Below are 21,956 nucleotides of genomic sequence, written 5' to 3' on the forward strand. Positions count from 1 at the left end.
GGAGTTAACCGAATACAAGCTATTTGTGAAATCCCCGAGCCGCGAAATCTGCACGAACTACGGGCTTTCCTAGGTATGGCCGGGTGGTGTAGACTGTGGGTAATGGACTATGGACTCATAGCAAAGCCCCTCTATGAAACCCAAAAGGCCTGTACATTTACCTGGGGAAAGCCACAACAAGAGGCCTTTAAGAAATTAAAAGAAGCCCTGATAAAGGCGCCTGCCTTGGGCTTGCCGGACTTATCAAAGGACTTTCAGCTGTTTGTGCATGAGAGACAACGATTGGCATTAGGAGTACTGACCCAGCGACTTGGGAGCTGGAAAAGACCTGTGGGGTATTTTTCTAAACAATTGGATGCGGTAAGCGCCGGATGGCCCTCGTGTTTAAGGGCTGTGGCAGCCACAGTCCTTTTAATACAGGCAAAAGGGGGGCCATTGGCTATCGCCCAGCCGAATGAATCTTAAGAACTACTAACCTATTGAACCCAGCAGTGTTTCTAGGAACAACTGCGGAGGAAGGAGACCTCAGTCATGATTGCGTGGAGATCATCGAACATACCTATGCCAGCAGAACAGACTTAAAAGATCAGCCTCTGGAGAGACCAGATTGGGAACTTTTCACGGATGGAAGCAGCTTTGTGGAAAATGGGACTCGTTATGCAGGATACGCAGTAACTACATCAAAGGTAGTGATCGAGGCAAATTCCCTACCTCCGGGGACTTCAGCCCAACGAGCAGAAATAGTCGCCCTGACGCGGGCCCTGGAACTAAGCGAGGGTAAGAATGTGAATATTTGGACAGATTCAAAATATGCATTCGGGGTAGTCCACGTACATGGGGCATTATGGAAAGAAAGGGGAATGCTATCCTCACAAGGGACTAATATAAAATATCAGGAAGAAATATTGAAATTAATAACAGCTGTACAGAAACCCCAACAGGTGGCCATAATGCATTGTAAAGCTCATCAAGGAGGGATGTCAGAGATTGCAGAAGGTAACAGATTGGCAGATTTGACGGCCCGGAAGGTCGCGCGTGAAGTACGGAAAGTAATGGCTCTAATTCCATCGAAGGTAGGCCTCTCTTGTTTCAAATTACCTAAAAAAAAACCCAAGGTATTCCGCGGAAGATGAGAGACTTGCAAATTTGATGAAGGCCCAGAAGAATCCTGACGGGTGGTATGTGACTACGACAGGACAACTCATAGTGCCTCCTATAGTAATGCGAGAAATCTTACAAATAAAACATAATGAATGTCACTGGGGTGCAGAAGCAATGGTGACCTATTTGAAACGAGGTGTCATCTCGGTACACATGTTAACAATGGCAAAGTCAGTAATGTCAAAATGTGAGCTTTGCTTAAAGAATAACCCGGTAGCAAGGAAACATGCTGAGATGGGGAGAATTAGAGCTGGAATAGAGACTGGAGATTACTGGCAAATAGATTTCGTGGAACTGCCTAAAGCAAGAGGTTATAAATACCTATTGGTAGGGGTTGATACTTTTTCAGGATGGCCGGAGGCCCTTCCCTGTCGCACCAACCAAGCAAAGGAAACGGTAAAATGGTTACTACAGGAAATAATCCCTAGATTTGGTGTACCATTGGGTATTTCTTCAGACAGGGGACCACATTTCATTGCCAATGTGGTTAAGGAGGTTAGTAGGTTACTGGGAATCACCCAGAACACCCTATCCCACTTACTCCACCCCCATCCTATAGTACTAGCGTTAACAAGCAGGCATAGAGGAATCAATAAGATAGTAGACTAACGAAGATGCGTTAAGATTATACTTACTAATCTCTATATCAAGTTATACTCACTAACCTCTACTAACCTGATTCAACCTAATAGTAATGAAAATACTTGCTCTTGGTATGAGTGAAGTATTTTCAAAGGGGGGGAAATGTTAGTGTTGGGGAGAATCGAATGGATGTTCTATTAATGTTTCTCAGGTGATGGATCATACGGTATAATTAAATATTATTAAATGTACTTACATTATCAAGTAATCTATGTATACTAGAAACCTAGGGAGTACACTGAACATTTAAAGGAATCGTTGAAGGGGAACCCTGGGAGGGAACAGGTACAACCTGACCTTGGATAAGGGCCTGGAAATGATGAAGTGAGTTGAAGCAGAACCGAGGAGCGGAGAGAGCATGCGTCGAATAGAAAGGTGAAAAGTTCAGCGAAGAGGAAGACTCCTTACTTCATCTGGACGACCACCTGGACGACCACCAGAGTGCGCCACGCATGTGCAAAGGGGAGGGGAGCTAATTAGAATGAAAAGCGAGGCTGATGTTGCAACCTGTAATGAATATGTATACCTGACGCAATATTGTATGTATAAATAACGGCTGGGAAGTAACGGGACTTGAAGCCAGATTTGGGCACCTGCCCCGGCTTCCAGCGCTGAATAAAGCACCTTCATATAATCACTTGGTGGTTATGTGGTTGCTACGCTAACACTACCATCTAACTGGGGAGGCACTTGTGCACTTGTTCAATTAGCTATACCCTTCACCCTGGCATTTGAAAGAGAAACATCACAAATACCCAGAAGAAGTAAAAGAAGCTTAGGAGTATCATTCCATGATAGAGCGTACATAGATTCTATTGGGGTGCCTAGAGGAGTTCCCGATGAACATAAAGCCAGGAATCAAATTGCTGCAGGGTTTGAGTCACTGTTCTGGTGGGTAACAATTAATAAAAATGTGGATTGGATTAATTATATCTATTATAATCAGCAGAGATTCATAAACTATACAAGAGATGCGATAAGAGGAATCGCTGAACAACTAGATGCCACCAGCAAAATGGCTTGGGAAAACAGAATAACATTAGATGTGATTCTTGCGGAGAAAGGTGGTGTGTGCGTGATGCTGGGCAACCGTTGTTGTACTTTTATCCCTAACAATACTGCCCCGGATGGCACAGTAACTAGAGCATTGCTAGGGCTTACCACCCTTGCCAATGAATTGGCAGAAAACTCAGGAGCAGACACTTCCATCACAGGATGGTTGGAATCTTGGTTTGGTAAATGGAAAGGGACGGTAGTGTCCATATTTACATCCTTGATTGTAGTAGCAGGAGTTTGACAGCTATTGGTTGTTGCATTATCCCCTGTGTAAGGGGACTTGTCCAGCGGTTAATTGAAACTGCACTTTTGAAACAAATGACCATGGATCTACCACCCTACTCAGATAAGATGATGATATTAGAGGAAATGGAAAGCAAAGAAAGTGAAGAAGAGGAAGACATCTACCAAATTACATCTTAGAGAAAAATTTTGCAAAAATCAACAAATTATAAAAAGAGAAAAGGGGGGAATTGTGGGAATAGAAATGTTGTTTTTGCAGTTTTACATTGTATAGAAGGAAGGAATGTGGTATTGAGATATGCTTACCGTGATAAGAAAGCTCAGCAGGTGACCTCCTAAAATGCAGACAACCAGACTCCTTAGAGCAATCAGGTGAAAATCACTATGTTAAGTCAAGCCAGATAAGGGGAGAAAACATTACCATCTCAAAAACAGGCCGGCAACTGAAGGCCAGGCATTGTCTGTGAAGCATCAGATAGATTGTGAACCTGGATTACCCACTCCAGTGGGGAAACAGGGGAGGGTCCTGTCATCAAAAAGTATATAAACTGTGTTTTGGAACTAGTAGGTGCGCTCTCCTGCTTGTGGGGCGCCCGCCATTGCAATCACGAATAAATTACTACTTCACTGAGATCCTCGCCTGAGCCTAAGTTATTGGCTACAGAGTGTTTCTCACATCCCTGTGCTTGCTTTTTTGTATTCCTTTGGTTCTAGCTACAGTTTAAGCATCTGTTTGGATGTTTGGGCTCTGCAGTAGTTAAACATCCTGTGACTTGTCTTTAGCTGTTACTTTTCAGGTCCTTCCAAGAGACACATATCATGTGCTACTTAAACTTTTGTTTAGCTTGTTAGTTATTTAAGTGTAGCTTAATGGTATGACAGATGCTCTCCAGTCAGAGAAATGCTTTGCTTGTCCTCCCCCATCTGTGTGACTCCTTCCTTCTAAATATGCTTTCTGCAGCAGATTTACTTCAGACAGTTTAAATTGTTTCATGCCCCTGATGAACCTGTGATTCAACATCCTCTTTTGTCCACTTTACACGGTTTAATTGCCACTCTAACACATTGCAGGGTGAGTAGTATAATGCACTGGCAGAGCCACCTGAGCACAGGTTGCTGCATGGAGATCCTTGGAGGCTCTTAGGAGTTTTGGGGAATATGCATGCAATACAGCCACAATGCACCCTCTTTCAAGAGGGAGTCTTAGCTTTCAAGTACGTGAACAGTATTGGCTGACCTAGGTATTGATTTCACTGAATGCTTCTTTCCCCGTGGCAATATTGCCATTGTAATAAGCTAAATATGCCATTTGTGAAGCATTTTTCCTTAAACCCTTAACCAGTTTAGTGGCCTTCTCCATGCTCTTTCCCAACCAGAGAGAAAAATCTTGTTCTCACAGATTGATCTCCTTAGGGAAAAACAGTGCTACTTCTTGCTTATTAAGATTCAGATATCTTCTATATTGCTGGCTTAAGCTCATCTCTTCCGTGTAAATTTCTGGGGGAGTGAATGAAAAAAAAAAAAAGGAATGGGAGACAGAAAAGATATTTTAGGCAGCTGTTCAGCAACCTGTGAAATAATCTGAGGTCTTAACCCCACAGGTGTCCATGTCAGGTACTACCCATCACTATTTATAAACTTTTTGGCTTTACATCCAAAGAGGGCAGGAGGTGAATGTGCATGGAGAAGCAGCTAGCTATTTTCCTATGCCTAGATGTGGTTTCTGTAGTTCATGCACAAACATACTGGGAGAACTGTGTATAGGGAGCTAGTGCTCTTGTGCCCCTGCACTGCGCTTGCTTTTTGAAGGGGAGGCAGGAAAAGGACTTTCGGACTCCAGATCAGTTACTGCAGAGCCTTTCATAAGAGCTATAACCAACTCTGAAAATTCTCCATTTCAAAAGCCTTCATAGAGACTTTTTCATCATATATGACAATAAAATGAATGTAAAAAGCTCATCTGTTGGAGCTTTTTATATAATGCTATCTTTATTTTATATAATAACGTCACTTATTACTCATAAGTAATTTCATTACTTTTATTCAGAAGATGATTTTATCAGATACAGCTTTTACATCTGCATCAAGTGTAATGAACTGTAAACCTAAGTAGTAAATTGGCAAAGTAGTGTCTTTTAAATTATGAAAAAACAAATATTAGTTGCAATATCCACTACAAGTATGCTTCCTGTTGGTAGCTGAATAAAGCTGCTATTTCCAACCAGTTGACTCCTTAGGCTGAACAGCTGATTGCATTTTATTCACTTGGAAACTTGATCCACATTTCAAAGCTTTGCCAATGTGTTTAGCTACTTACAGGTTATATCGCTGACAGAAAACATCATCACCTACGTGACCAGAATCAGTAAGCATATTAAGTATAATATTGGTACTTAGGGTATGTGGTGTGTGGGTAATTTTATTTGTTTTGTTTTGTTTTATTTCATTTTGGAGGTCCGTTTTCTTTATACAGCGCCTTTATTTTTTCCCTACATGGGCTATCACTTTGATACTCTGAGTTCACTGCTTAACCTTACTGCCGGTCCTGTTAGGGACTTTCAGTCTTTGTCCTGTATTTCAAAAGAGGGATGTTATGCCTGAAAACAACATGGACCTCGGTTACTCCAGACTCACAGAATCTTTAAAAGACCGATGAGGTTGTTTTATCAGGGTGTAAATACAGGCAATGTTATTCCTGGAGGACCAATATGGACTGAATGCTGGAAGAATCACAGAATCACAGAATCACAGAATCATCTAGGTTGGAAGAGACCTCCAAGATCACCTAGTCCAACCTCTGACCTAACACTAACAAGTCCTACACTAAACCATACCACTAAGATCTACATCTAAACTTCTTTTAAAGACCTCCAGGGATGGTGACTCAAGCACTTCCCCGGGCACCCCATTCCAATGCCTAATAACCCTTTCAGTAAAGAAGTTTTTCCTAATATCCAACCTAAACCTCCCCTGGCGCAAGTTTAGCCCATTCCCCTCGGCCTATCACCGGGCAAATGGGAGAATAGACCAACCCCCACCTTGCTACAGTCTCCTTTAAGGTACCTATAGAAAGCGATAAGGTCGTCCCTGAGCCTCCTCTTCTACAGGCTAAACAATCCCAGCTCCCTCAGCTGCTCCTCGTCAGACTTGTTCTCTAGACCCCTCACCAGCTTTGTTGCCCTTCTCTGGACATGCTTGAGCACCTCGATGTCCTGGTAGTGAGGGGCCCAAAACTGAACACAATACTCAAGGTGCGGCCTCACCAGAGCCGAGTACAGGGGGACAATCACCTCCCTAGTCCTGCTGGCCACACTGCTTCTTATACAGGCCAGGATGCTGTTGGCCTTCTTGGCCACCTGAGCACACTGCTGGCTCATATTCAGCCGACTATCAACCAATACTCCCAGGTCCTTCTCCGCCAGGCAGCTTTCTAACCACTCATCTCCCAGTCTGTAGCACTGCTTGGGGTTGTTGCGCCCCAGGTGCAGGACCCGGCACTTGGCCTTGTTGAACTTCATACAGTTGGCCTCAGCCCATCGGTCCAGCCTATCCAGATCCTCCTGCAGAGCCTTCTTTCCCTCGAGCAGATCGACACACGCACCTAACTTGGTGTCATCTGCAAACTTACTGAGGGTGTACTCGATCCCCTCATCCAGATCATTGATAAAGATATTAAAGAGGACTGGCCCCAGTACTGAGCCCTGGGGGACTCCACTAGTGGCCGGCCTCCAACTGGATTTAACTCCATTCACCACAACTCTTTGGGCCCGGCCACCCAGCCAGTTTTTAACCCAAAGAAGCGTACGCCAGTCCAAGCCACGAGCAGCCAGTTTCTCGAGGAGAATGTTGTGGGAAACGGTGTCAAAAGCCTTACTGAAGTCAAGGTAGACCACATCCGCAGCCTTTCCCTCATCCACTAAGCGCGTCACTTGGTCATAGAAGGAGATCAGGTTCATCAAGCAACCTGCCTTTCATAAATCCATGCTGACTGGGCCTGATCGCCTGGTTGCCCTGCAAGTGCCGCCTGATGACACTCAAGATAATCTGCTCCATGAGCTTCCCTGGCACTGAAGTCAAACTAACAGACCTATAGTTTCCCGGGTCTACCCTCCGGCCCTTCTTGTAGATGGGAGTCATGTTTGCTAGCTGCCAGTCGACTGGGATCTCCCCTGATAGCCAGGACTGCTGATAAATGATGGAAAGCGGCTTGGCCAGCTCTTCCGCCAGTTCTCTCAGCACCCTCGGGTGGATCCCATCCGGCCCCATCGACTTGCGTACATCCAAGTGCTGTAGGAGGTCGCCAACCATTTCCTCGTGGATTATGAGGGCCACATCCTGTTCCCCATCCCCTTCCACCAGCTCAGGGGACTGGGAATCCAGAGAAGAACTGGTCTTGCTGCTAAAGCCTGAGGCAAAGAAGGCATTAAGCACCTCAGCCTTTTCCTCATCTCTTGTCACTAAGTTTCCCCCCGCATCCAGTAAAGGATGGAGATTCTCCTTTGTCCTCCTTTTTGTGTTAATGTGTTTATAAAAACATTTTCTGTTATCTTTAACAGCAGTAGCCAGACTGAGCTCCAGATGAGCTTTGGCCTTTCTAATTTTGTCCCTGCACAGCCTCGCAATATCCTTATAGTCCTCCTGAGTGGCCCGTCCTCTTTTCCAAAGGTCATAAACCCTCTTTTTCTTCCTAAGCTCTAGCCACAACTCTCTGTTCAGCCAGGCGGGTCTTCTTCTGTGCCAGCTTGTCTTTGGGCACGTGGGGACAGACCGCTCCTGAGCCTTTAAGATTTCCTTCTTGAGGAGTGCCCAGCCTTCCTGGACTCCTTTGCCCTTCAGAATTGCCTCCCAAGGGACTCTGCCAACCAGTGTCCTGAACAGCTCAAAGTCTGCCCTCTGGAAGTCCAAGGCAGCAGTTTTACTGATCCCCCTCCTGACTTGGCCAAGAATAGAGAACTGTACCATTTTGTGGTCACTCTGCCCAAGACAGCTCCCGACCACCACATCTCCCACCAGTCCTTCTCTGTTTGTGAACAGGTCTAGTGGGGTACCTCCCCTGGTAGGCTCACTAACCAGCTGCATCAGGAAGCTATCTTCCACGCTCTCCAGAAACCTCCTAGACTGCTTCCTCTGAGCTGTACTGTATTTCCAGGATATGTCTGGGAAGTTGAAGTCCCCCACGAGAACAAGTGCTGGCGATTGCGCAACTTCTGCCAGCTGCCTGTAGAACTCCTCATCTGTCTCCTCATCCTGGTTTGGCGGTCTATAACAGACCAGGTAAGACCTGTGTGGCAGTGTGCCAGGTCTCATGGATAGCAGTCCCCCTCTAAGGATGTTGTGTTTTATGAGCAAGAGGAAAGCTCAGAGATGAAGGTGGGAATAAAAAGGCACTAATCTCTAATAAAAAGTTTTTTAAACCCTCCTCTCATTCCATTCTCAGACGAAGACATGAACATCAAGGAAAATTGATGGTAAGTTTTGAAAGATTTTACATTAAATTTTATTTCCCCATTTCTCACAACTAGCTCCTAGTTACTTAAATGCACTCCTAGAAAAATGCACTACGGAAACCAGCTATATTAGTTAAATTAGATAGTTTGTAACTGAAGGCTTATGTAAAAATGGTGCTTGGTCCAGATTAGCCCATGTGAAAAAAATGTTGATACTCTAGGTAAGAAAGTCAGTCTGCTCAAGATAAATGAAATATTGTACTCACAACTTGTTTAAATCTTCCTTGGAGAAAACTTAACTGTCCTGTGGTAATGGATAGTGCCACTTTAATCTTCCATGATGGTGACATTCCTGCTTCTCACCTAGCCTTACAAGACCACAGATTGCCATGATGCTACTCTATTGTGTGTTTTCCTGGGCTGGACAGAGCCTGTGGAGCCTGAAGTGCGGAGAGAGCTTGTGGGCAAGAGGAGGGGTCTGTCTGGTCACTTTCTCAGAAGGTGGAATTAGGAAAATCTCCTTCCTTCTTGTGTCCTTCAAGGATGGGTCTTTGTCCTAGTTTCAGTTAGGACAGAGTTAATTTTCCTCCTAGTAGCTGGTAGGATGCTCTGTTTTGGATTAGGATGAGAAGAGTACTGATGACATGCTGATGTTTTAATTGTTGCAGAGCAGTGCTTACACCAAGCCAAGGACTTTTCTTTCTCTTAGAAGAGGGTATTTCAAGGACCCAAAATGGTTCCAGTGGGCTTTTGGCATAGCTGCCTTGGAGACAGAGGACATTAAACAGTTGTCTACCTTGCCCGGTCTCTCAGAGGACCCTTCTGTTGTGGGGTTGCTGAGGGTTGAAGAAGAGCAAGTGCCAATCGCTACCACAACTGTGCACCGGCGACAATATCGCACCAACCGAGACTCCCTGATTCCCATCCATAAGCTAATTCGTCAACTGGAGAGCCAAGGAGTGATCAGCAAGACTCATTCACCTTTTAATAGTCCCATATGGCCAGTGCGAAAGTCTAATGGTGAGTGGAGACTAACAGTGGACTATCGTGGCCTGAACGAAGTCACGCCACCGCTGAGTGCTGCAGTGCCGGACATGCTAGAACTCCAGTATGAACTAGAATCAAAGGCAGTCAAGTGGTATGCCACAATTGATATCGCTAATGCATTTTTCTCCATCCCTCTAGCAGCAGAGCGCAGGCCACAGTTTGCTTTCACTTGGAGGGGAGTCCAATATACTTGGAATCGGCTGCCCCAGGGGTGGAAACATAGCCCTACCACTTGCCATGGACTGATCCAGTCTGCGCTGGAACAGGGGGAAGCTCCTGAACACCTGCAGGACATCGATGACATCATTGTGTGGGGTGACACTGCAGAAGAAGTTTTCGAGAAAGGGAAGAAAATAGTCCAAATCCTTCTGAAGGCCGGTTTTGCCATAAAACAAAGTTAAAGGGCCTGCACGAGAGATCCAGTTTTTAGGAATAAAATGGCAAGATGGACGTCGTCAAATCCCAATGGATGTGATCAACAAAATAACAGCTATGTCTCCACCAACTAGCAAAAAAGAAACACAAACTTTCCTAGGTGTCATGGGGGTTTGGAGAATGCATATTCCAAATTACAGTCTGATCGTAAACCCCCTCTACCAAGTAACCCGTAAGAAGAATGCTTTTGAATGGGGCCCTGAGCAACGACAAGCCTTTGAACAAATTAAGCAGGAAATAGTTCATGCAGTAGCCCTTGGGCCAGTCCGAACAGGACCAGATGTAAAGAATGTGCTCTACACCGCAGCCGGAGAGAATGGCCCCACCTGGAGCCTCTGGCAGAAAGAACCTGGGGAAATTCGAGGTCGACCCCTGGGGTTTTGGAGTCGGGGATACAGAGGATCTGAAGCCCGCTATACTCCAACTGAAAAGGAGATATTGGCAGCATATGAAGGAGTTCGATCTGCTTCACAAGTGGTTGGTACTGAAGCGCAGCTCCTCCTGGCACCCCGACTGCCGGTACTAGGCTGGATGTTCAAAGGAAGGGTCCCCTCTACACATCATGCAACTGATGCTACATGGAGCAAGTGGGTTGCACTGATTACTCAGCGGGCTCGGATAGGAAACCCCAGTCGCCCAGGAATCTTGGAAGTGATTATGGACTGGCCAGAAGGCAAATACTTTGGGATATCATCAGAGGAGGAGGTGGTCCGTGCTGAAGAAGCCCCACTGTACAACAAGCTACCAGAAAATGAGAAGCAATAAGCCCTGTTCACTGATGGGTCCTGTCGTATTGTGGGAAAGCATCGGAGATGGAAAGCTGCTGTATGGAGTCCTACACGACGAGTTGCAGAAGCTGCTGAGGGAGAAGGTGAATCGAGTCAGTTTGCAGAAGTGAAAGCCATCCAGCTGGCTTTAGATATTGCTGAACGAGAAAAGTGGCCAGTTCTCTCTCTCTATACTGATTCATGGATGGTAGCAAATGCCCTGTGGGGGTGGTTACAGCAATGGAAGCAGAACAACTGGCAGCGCAGGGGCAAACCCATCTGGGCTGCTGCATTGTGGCAAGATATTGCTGCCCGGGTGGAGAACCTGGTTGTAAAGGTACGCCATGTAGATGCTCATGTGCCCAAGAATCGGGCTGCTGAAGAACATCAAAACAACCAGCAGGTGGATCAGGCTGCTAAGATTGAAGTGGCTCAGGTGGACCTGGACTGGCAACATAAAGGTGAATTATTTATAGCCCGATGGGACCATGACACCTCAGGCCATCAAGGTAGAGATGCAACATACAGATGGGCTCGTGATCGAGGGGTGGACCTGACCATGGACACTATAGCACAGGTTATTCATGACTGAGAAACATGTGCTGCAATCAAGCAAGCCAAACGGTCAAAGCCTCTTTGGTATGGAGGACAATGGCTGAAATATAAATATGGAGAGGCCTGGCAGATCGATTACATCACACTCCCTCAAACCTGCAACGGCAAGCGCCACATACTTACAATGGTGGAAGCAACCACCGGATGGCTGGAGACATATCCTGTGCCCCACGCCACCGCCCGGAACACTATCCTGGGCCTCGAAAAGCAAGTCCTATGGCGACATGGCACCCCAGAAAGAACTGAGTCAGACAATGGGACTCATTTCCGAAACAACCTTATAGACACTTGGGCCAAAGAACATGGTATTGAGTGGGTGTATCACATCCCCTATCATGCACCAGCCTCTGGGAAAGTTGAACGATACAATGGACTGTTAAAGACTACGCTGAAAGCAATGGGTGTTGGAGCATTCAAAAATTGGGATACGCATTTGGCAAAGGCCACCTGGTTAGTCAATACCAGGGGATCTGCCAACTGAGCTGGATCTGCCCAATCAAACCTGTTACGCACTGTAGAAGGGGATAAAGTCCCTGTAGTGAACGTAAGAAACATGCTGGGTAAGACAGTCTGGGCTACTCCTTTCTCAGGCAAAGGCAAACCCATTCGTGGGATTGCTTTTGCTCAGGGACCTGGATGCACTTGGTGGGTAATGCAAAAGAATGGGGAGGTCCAGTGTGTACCTCAAGGGGATTTAATACTGGGTGAGAATAGCCCATGAGTTGAATTGTAGTATGTTAATTATTATATAATACTGTATGTCATCGCTACCATGATTGCTATATACCATAGATGAAAATGGTGATTAATTAGAATGTATTGGAAAGAGTGTAACCTGAGCATGACATAAACGGTATGGAATAAGGGGTGGATATCTGTCCTGGTTTCAGTTAGGATAGAGTTAATTTTCCTCCTAACAGCTGGTAGGGTGCTATGTTTTGGATTAGGATGAGAAGAGCGCTGATAACATGCTGATGTTTTAATTGTTGCAGAGCAGTGTTTACACCAGGCCAAGGACTTTTCGGCTTCTCGCTCTGTCCTGCCAGAGAGCAGGCTAGGGGTGCAGCAGGAGCTGGGAGGGGACAGACCCAGGACAGCTGACCCAAACTGGCCAAAGGGGTATTCCATACCATCTGACGTCATGCTAAACAATATATAGGGGTGGCTGGCCGGGGTGGGGCAACCGGCTGCTCGGGGATAGGCTGGGCATCGGTCAGCGGGTGGTGAGCAATTGCATTGTGCATCACTTGTTTCGTACACATTATTATTATTATCACTATTATTATTATTGTTATTATTATATTCCTGTCTTAATAAACTGTCTTTATCTCAACTCACAGGCTTCACTTTCCCGTTTCTCTCCCCCATCCCAGAGAGGGAGGGGGGAGGGTGAGCAAACGGCTGTGTCGTGTTTAGCTGCCGGCCAGGTTAAACCAGAGCAGTCTTCCTTGCAGATGTGGTTCAGTTCAAGAGCATGCTTGTTCTCCAGCACCAGCACAAAGCCATCATTCTTTACTGGTAGGTGCTTTGATGAAGAGGTGGAAAGGAAAAGTGAGAGGAACTCAGTATATCAAGCACTTCCTCCTCCACTCTCTTGAAATAGAAAGGCTTGTAGTGATAACACCCACATGCTAACAGAGTAGAAGCTAAAAGATGTAGGACCACTACTACTGATGTCCGTTACTGTAGACATCATGGTAACACGGTACATGAATGACAGTAAGTGCAGCATTATTATTGTTCTGCTGCATTGTCCGTTGTGTCTCTATGCATAGAAATATTGGGAACATCCACATTAGCATTTCTGTTTGGATCAGGAGTTCGCTTTGAGATGAATGGCTTGATTGTCCCTGCTTCCATGTTTTGGTTCCCCCTTGTGAAAGATTGTGAAAGCACGTGAACTGAAGTCCTGTAGGCTGAAACATAACTGAAAGATGCACTCCAGCAGCTAGTGGGTGTTTAGCCTATAGGAAGAAACTAGAGTAACTCTAAATTAAAATCTCCCCCAGGACATATATAATCTGAATGTTGGGTCTTTAGCACCAGCTCTATCCTTTTTTATGTCCTCTCCTATTGGGTTCCTCTACTTGCTATCATTCAATTACATTGTGGTTAATATAATGGTTCTAGCTATTACCAGGAATGTTTATCAGAAGAGATTTTTTTTTGCCCATTTTTCCTGATTTATGATTTACTAGCCAATATTCTCCTGTTTCTGACTTGTCTTTTTCCCTTCACTTTGTCTTCTACTTATTTCTTTGGTTAAGGAAAGTCAAGTCAGGATACAAATTCAAAAATTCCTGGTCATTGCATGGCTGCAGGTGAGTCGAAGTTGTGTCTTATGAAAAGGCCAATCTGTGAAAATAATCAATTGCTTCTCCACAGTTAATATGATTTCCTGTGGCCTCGCAAAATCAAGGTTTTGCTTCTGAGCATACTTCCTGACCTGATGCACCCTTCATTTTCTGTATCAGTGTGCAATGATCATTTGGTTATAACAATTAAGCTGGGAATCATCTCCATCAATCTTCATAATAATCTGTGGCTTAAAGACCACACGGACACCAGGGTTTCTTTAAGGATCAATAATTTCTACTTCTTTATTGATGACAATAACTTCAACTCCCTTTATCAAGGACAGGCTCCCTTCTTATGACATTAGCTCTACCAGCGGTACTTTTCCACTAACTGTTCATTGGTTAACAACTTTGCCCAGCAACAGCAAACATTTAGCAACTTCCATGTCTTAATGGGGTTGGAGAAAAAGCAGTTTGAGACAGCAAGGCATCTCCTGAATCACCCTTCTTTGTTCCTTCTAACTTGTTTACATTCCTCATGGCTTCATCATCAGGAGCCCTATGTTATCACCAACCATGGGGCTTGTTGACCCCATGGCAATACTCCCACAATAATCCTCTATTACATTTCAACAAATGAAATGAGAAATAAAACAGGCTTACTTAGAATTGTAAGTTTCACAATGTGTACTAATAACTATTAACTGCCTACAAATGTTAAGGAATGAGAATGCACTTGTTTCAGCTGACAAAAACTTTGAAACAGGGAGAAAAAAATCCATCATGAAGGTGCAAAAATAATTTTAGTGTTATAATCTTGCTATAAAAGGATTAGGAAAGGTGACTTAACTGAATACTTTCTAGAGGCATATCTTAGTCTTTACCTACCCTGGAATAAAATTTATCTTAGGAGTGAGAAATGGCTACAACCCAGGCAATAAAGATACAGATAACATGAACACAAAGAGAGAGTCCTTCTCTGGAGAGATGACAATGTTACAGCGACTGTTACATTGTTCTCTAACTCTAGTCAAACTGCCTCAAGGCTGCATGGAATCGATAAAACGTTCTTTTCTTAAGCAAAAGGCTTATTTGTATTACCTAACAAAATTAAACACAGATGAAATTTCATGTTCTAGTAATCTTAAATAGTTCTCCATTGTTTGTCTCTATTAGGTCTTTCTTGGATAGTTTGTGATGTTCACTGCGGAAGGATTAAAAGTTATTACACATGATGATATGAGATTTTATCCTGGTACTATCAGAGATCACTAGGACTTTCTAGGCTCTGAAATACAGAACCTATCAATACTTCTGTGAACTTGGATATCCTATCTTTGACAGTGTAGTAATTATGCACATGTCAAAATGCCACATTGTATGCTGAAGCCATTAAAAAAACAGAATGCTCTCTGGTAAAAGCACACAAAGAAATTGCCTTTTGAAAAGAAATGCCCATCAAACTTGGGAAAGCTGTCCATTACTTTGCATTCTTCAAGAAAGTGATTGATAAATATTTTCAGCTTCGCTTCCCATTGCACCACTTTATACACTTGCACTTGGTTGCTCACTGCTTTCGTAGGAGCGTAGGACCTGATTAGGCTCAGGCTCTTTACTCACATGGTTCCAAAGAGGTAGCAAACACCAAGGTTTATGGAGGGCAAAACTTCTCTGCTTATCACTTTGAATTTCTCACTTACTGACTTCTTGAAATAAAATGTATGTTTGCCCCTATGTTATACAAGAGTGGGGATAATAAATAAATGAAACTGATTTCTCTTCACACTGAACAAGTAACTTGGTTCTAACAGGGGCAAAATTAACTTTCAGAGATGTTTGAGGATTGTGTTTTTTTAAGTTAGAATCAAATCTAATGTAGAACCTTTTGTTCTTCCTAGCCTATTAAATCTTTGAAGGACGTTTCATGGGGATGATATTCAGGTGGGTTACTTTAACAGGAAGAAAGAGAGGGTACCAGGAAGGACTGGGTTGGAAGCTTTGCACCAGGGCTGTCAGGAGGACCCTTTAGCATTAATCTTGGGTTCTCAGGCAGACATTGGTGTGGACCATAGCTTTTGGACTGTGGCTTCCAGAGCAAGTTGTGGGTGAGGGCTTCATATCTCTCTGGTTTTGGTGGTGGCTGACAATGGGAAAATACAGAGAAAGGACATAATCTAGGTAGGATGCCTCTGATATACTGATCGCCACTGTACATGTTGGTGGCAGGAACTAAGCGCATTTCCCTAATGGTCCTTCACCCTGGCTTGAGGCTGCCTCATCACTGGACTAAAAGGGAAGATTTAAGATACCAGACAGAGTATTGTGCTGGTTATACCTCCAGACTATGTGTTATTGCCGCTAGCTCTCTACCTTGAGACTCACCGAGTGGCAATGGGAATATGTTGTGCCTCACCACCGGCTGCTGGAAATAACAGAGAACTGAGCTTGAGCCACTGATGGGGGCAAGTTAAATCATGACAGTGAGCTCTGATCTGCTATAACTGAAGAGTAGACAGTACTTGTTGTGGTTTAACCCGGCTGGCAGCTAAACACCACACAGCCGTTCGCTCACCCTCCCCCCTCCCTCTCTGGGATGGGGGAGAGAAACAGGAAAGTGAAGCCGGTGAGTTGAGATAAAGACAGTTTATTAAGACAGGAATATAATAATAACAATAATAATAATAATAGTGATAATGATAATAGTATTAATAATAATAATGTGTAAGAAAACAAGTGATGCACAATGCAATTGCTCACCACCCGCTGACCGATGCCCAGCCTATCCCCGAGCAGCCGGTTGTCCCACCCCGGCCAGCCACCCCTATATATTGTTTAGCATGACATCAGATGGTATGGAATACCCCTTTGGCCAGTTTGGGTCAGCTGTCCTGGGTCTGTCCCCTCCCAACTCCTGCTGCACCCCCAGCCTGCTCGCTGGCAGGACAGAGCGAGAAGCCGAAAAGTCCTTGGCCTGGTGTAAACACTGCTCTGCAACAATTAAAACATCAGCATGTTATCAGCGCTCTTCTCATCCTAATCCAAAACATAGCACCCTACCAGCTACTATGAGGGAAAATTATCTCTGTCCTAACTGGAACCAGGACAGTACTCCAGATGGATAGGGTGGGAACAGGCTTAGTTACTGATGCAGGTAACTCCAAAAGTATTCATCTGGGGGAGCCTTGAGTGTTAATTCATGATCAGAATAGCAGCATTTTAATAACAAGCCATTAAAAACACTTCTTGCCAGTTTTCCCATTTAATTCCCTGAAAGGATTCTGTACTCATCCACATGCATATACTTTCTGAAGACTTTCTCCATTTAATGACCGTGTTCTACTTCATTCAAAGATTAATAGCAGCACAATTATTAATTGCAAATTTATAGTCTTTTGCCAAGGTGGGGAGAGTGTAACTTCTCATAAACATTAGCTCCAGATGAAATGCCATGTTCAAGGTCTCAGCTGTGAAGCTGTGCTTTTAATTAATTTTCACATTTTCCATTCGTTCAGAGATATCTCAACAGTCTGCAAACATTCATTTAATCTCTATGGGCCAAATCCTGCTTTCATCCTCCCACTAACTGCACTGATAGTTTGCTTGCACGATGACTGCATATTTTTGCTGATAGGCACAATAGTGTCAAAGGCTTTTGAAGACACTAGGGGCCATTTCTGCCCACCACCTAGCCTGAGGTTTTGACTGCAAAGACTTTCAGCCTAAGGAGCTGAAAGTAGGAAAGGAAGGAATATGTTGTGCAAAGAAATAACCATCTAGAAAAGTTCATGTTGAGACTGTCCATCGGTCTGTATGGTTAGCTATTCCAGTGTTCATTGTAGAAGCTGCTTCAGAAGAAAAAGCTGTCTACTTTCAGATCATTTTTGCACAGTGATCAACGCTTTTTTGAGATGTTCTTCAACAACTTGAGATGATATATTTTTGAAGTTGCACATTGCAGGGTTTTCTTTTCCAGCCTTGGGATTTTCTTTTTCTTGGCAGTACTCTCATCTGTTGGAATTGTTCCAGTTTTCCATGACTTATTATTAAAAAAAAAATATATATATAAAAGCTAATGAATTGGAGAGCCCTTCAGCTAAGCAGTTCTAGGCTTTGTGGGGGTAAAGGTAAGTTTGCCAGACCTATTGATTTTTTTATGCCTACCTGTAATCTTGGCAGATGTGGCCTATTTTTATAAAGCTTTTTTTCAGTGTTTTGTATTATATAGAATAGATGCATTCTCTTACCATAATTATCATTAGAAATATTCGGTAGATACTTATATTTTATAACTTATCTCCAGTGTTATTTATGATTTTTCCTGTATCTTGCAATGTATTTAATCCATGGTCAGGCACTTCTTGTTCTTATTAAAAATTCCATCTTGTTGTCCTTAATTATTATTTATGTCCTTAATTATTATTTATTATTATTTATGTGCTTATATTATTTATGTCCTTAATTTATTAATTATTAAGAAGAAAACTAAGTACCAATGTTTTGAAACAAATATATGGAGCTTACAAGCAGTCTGACTACTTTTACATTGCCACTAGATGTCTGAATTTATTGTGAATAGCTTGTTTTCATTATTCTTGCTCCCATTTGGTCAGTAAAGAGAGGGAACTCCTAGCCTAACAAAACTAGTCCTACTGACAAGGTACTTGAGAGAAGTCATCCTTCACACCACACAGGGATGTCTTTGGCATTGGGACTGGGTAGTATTCTCAGTTTGTGGCGCATGAAATTTTGCTCCACATCTTGGGGACCTTGTTCGCAGCTTGCATTGACTTAGGATATTTGAGACAGGCCTTGGCTTTTTTGTGAAGTCTAACCAAGGAGGAGTCTGAATGAATTGTTCCTCACTCTTGGTTTCCTAGATGAGTTTCAATTTCATTAACATCAAGTGTCATTTTGGCTGTCCCAAGGCATATAAGACAATTGCAACACATTGGCTGATGTGATGTGGAACATAGAGAATACTCTTGTTTTTCTGAATCAGCAGCTGGAGGTACCATAAGGTATGCTATCTATACACTATTCTTAGACAATAGCCCACCTTTCAGTCTAAGGACAAACTGTTGGGCAGTGCTTTGTAGGATGACAATGCTATCACTTTTTTAATCTAATATGAAGCTACCCAGAGCCAGCAAATTGTTATTAGAATCTTCTGGTGTTTTTTGAAAACAGGGAAGTGTAGACACAAGCCAAGGTGAGTAACCTTCATATTGATTCTTTATTTATGACTCCACAGTCACATGCTGATCCACTTTGTTGTTTAATTGAACCAGGATCTCATCATGCCTCATATTTTATTTAACTTGGTATGCTTTATTTACTGTGTTTTCTTAGCCTTCCAACTTTGGAAATGTTTAAAAAGCAGATGTGGTTGAATTGTTTTAACAACAGTCATCTAAAGATGAGGTAAAAACAGATGTGCATATTGAGATATCATCTATTATTTAATCAGGTAGTATAATTGGAAATGGTAGACAAATTTTCCGACACACTAGGCTTCCTCAGATCTGAAACAGAATTAGCAGACTTCAGAGTGAAATACAAAATGAAAGCAGTTGCTCAGATATGTACCAGCAAAACTACCTCCGAAAGAAAAGATAGCTGGTATGTGTAGAATAGAAAAAAGTGATAAGGTAGTTATGTCTCTAAGGAAAGGAAAGAAAAAAATAATGTATAGCCTGTAGAACATGGAGATGTTAGTGGAGGGGAAAGAAAATTATATTGTGCCATGGAATCAATATCTCTATTGAATCCCTGTTTTTTAGTGGCCAGCAGAGTTTAAAATATTAGCTCCAATCTTATCTTCAGAAGGCATTTTGAAGATCCTCTTTGAAGATCAAGACTGAAAGATCAGAAGTGGCATGTTTGTGTAAAGTATGCTTTGTATAAAATGGGGATTTTTTTATTTGTGTCAAGAGTCTATCACAGAGATGAATCGCAAAAATGTGATTCATCTGTTCTAGTCCTCCAAGGGTTCCATGCTGAGTTTCATGGGATGGACTTTTGAGTTTGGAAAGGATCTTTTAGGTCAGATGTATGTTTACATTAGTCTGAGCTACAGCAGATAATGTAATGTATCTTGTTAAACAGGATTTACACTTATGTTTATTGATAGCTCCCTTTCATCTGTGAGATAGCTGTACCTCAGTGCTACTGCTATTGTGTGGAAATCCTGAAGCTTATGCTTAGTTTTTACTGGCCCTTCTCTGAAATTCCCATATGTTCTTCTGAAAACTTGAAACAATCTACCACAGTGTGGCAGTATATCATGAGTGGGCAGGAGAGTCCCTGAACATAAACTACTGCCCCAAACATAAAATCCTGGAGTGCTCTCCCTGCTCTCAAACTAACCTTTTGATAACAATAAGTCCTTCTCGACCTCCTGAAATCATCTCATAGATGCAGCTATAGGCAACAAACATGGTTGTTTTTTCTGCTAGGTTTCCTGCTCACCCTGTGTCTCCTTCCTCATTGTAATATTGACTTCTTGAGCCTGGAGAAATTTCCAATAACTGGGACCTTCTCGCTGCTCAGATGCATCCTGGGATCTTCTCCCTTCTAGAAGCCGCACTGCTATGGTGTTAGCCCTGTTACCAGCCCACCTTTTCTGGCCCCATACACACAATGAACAGTGGAAGAAACAGATATACAGCACTTTATTCCTGTGACATCAGATGAATGACCTCAAGCTTATGATAGGGTGGTTGGGTGCTGGTTAGTGAAAGGAAAAAAAAAGTTAACTTTTCCCCACCACCACTCATTTGGGAGTGAGCTGTCAGGAAAGTGGGACGACAATTCCATTATTTCTTATTTTTCTTCTCCATAGGAATCTTCTTGGCCTGTACCTTTATTCAAGAAGGTGTGTTCACCTTAAGCTAGTATCGTCCCTTGGACAGCAACCAACGCTGGGTGTTTCAGAGTTATGTAAAACACTGAGGGTTGATATCGCAGTGTGGTCCAGCCACTGCCATGCAGGACAGGTGTTATACCAAGACAACAGCCAAGGAACAGTGGCAGGGTATTTCCACAAGCAATGGTGAAATGAGGCTGCTGAAGTAATAAAAAGGTTGTTTTACTACTCTGGTAACCTCTAGAGAGTCTATTGACATTTTCACATTAAATAAAGCACAATTAGGCCTGACATATTGTCCTTCCTTTAGAGCTCCTACCTGAGCTGATGACAGGGAACAAAGTAATCCCAGTTGGAGACAGTTTAATTAACCCATCTCAAAAGGTGCTGTATTGCTTCGGATGTTTTGATTTTGTTACTATTTTTATTTATCACAAATGAATATTATTCTTGGTCGGCCTTTTGCCAGAAATAGGATTATTTAGTCAAAGTTTATATTCCTAAATTAAAGACTGTGATATTTTAATTTAATTTAACTCTATTACTGTGTATAGACAATCCTAAGTGAGGCTGTTACAAATACTTTCACACTAGATTTGCAAACATTTTCAATCAGGCTTTCACAGTTCTGTTCCTTGGGAAACAGCATATGATAAGAATGTCACACATGGTGCATTTCTTGTTCTTTGAGGGTGTATTTTTGTGATCATACCTGATTATAATTCCATTACTACATTACCAGTATTATTACCCATTCTTTAGTAAATTAGATTGAAATTACAAAATTATTTTTGAAATATTTTCTACAATTTTGAAACTATGGAGACCTTAGTAATGAGCTAATCACTTTGGCACACTCATGTGGGTTAATAATTCAACAGTGCATTAGTTATGTCCACATTAAAAGAATTTATTTTCTTTCACGCAGCAGAAAAGGCATACTCTGTCCAACTTGATACCTTTATATTTATTCTTGTCTTGATATTTATATAGTTACTGTCCAAGTGCCTTGAAAATATGATTGTGTGTTACTTTAATAAAACTCAATCACTTCTATTTCGATTTTATAGACTAAAAATTGTAAAATTACACAGCCCCTGTCCATGGGTTCATACCAGATCTACTGATGATTATCTGTGGCTTTGGCAGACTTTTCTTGCTGCAGGACAAACAACTTGAAACAGCTTTTGATTTTACTTTACCTGCTGATCACAAGACACCAGCTGTCCTTTTCATTGAGTATATCAGGTAAGTTATTCACTTGCTGTTCAAAGAAATGGCAGAACCTCACCATCTCTGAAGGACTAGTTCCCTTCTCAGGCTGCTGAATATGAAGCATGAAGGGTTATCCCAGTACTTTTGGAGAGGACGCCTATAAGCC

The sequence above is a fragment of the Anser anser genome (genome assembly GCF_964211835.1).
Source record: "Anser anser genome assembly, contig: SUPER_W_unloc_1, whole genome shotgun sequence".
In the NCBI taxonomy this organism is placed as follows: Eukaryota; Metazoa; Chordata; class Aves; order Anseriformes; family Anatidae; genus Anser; species Anser anser.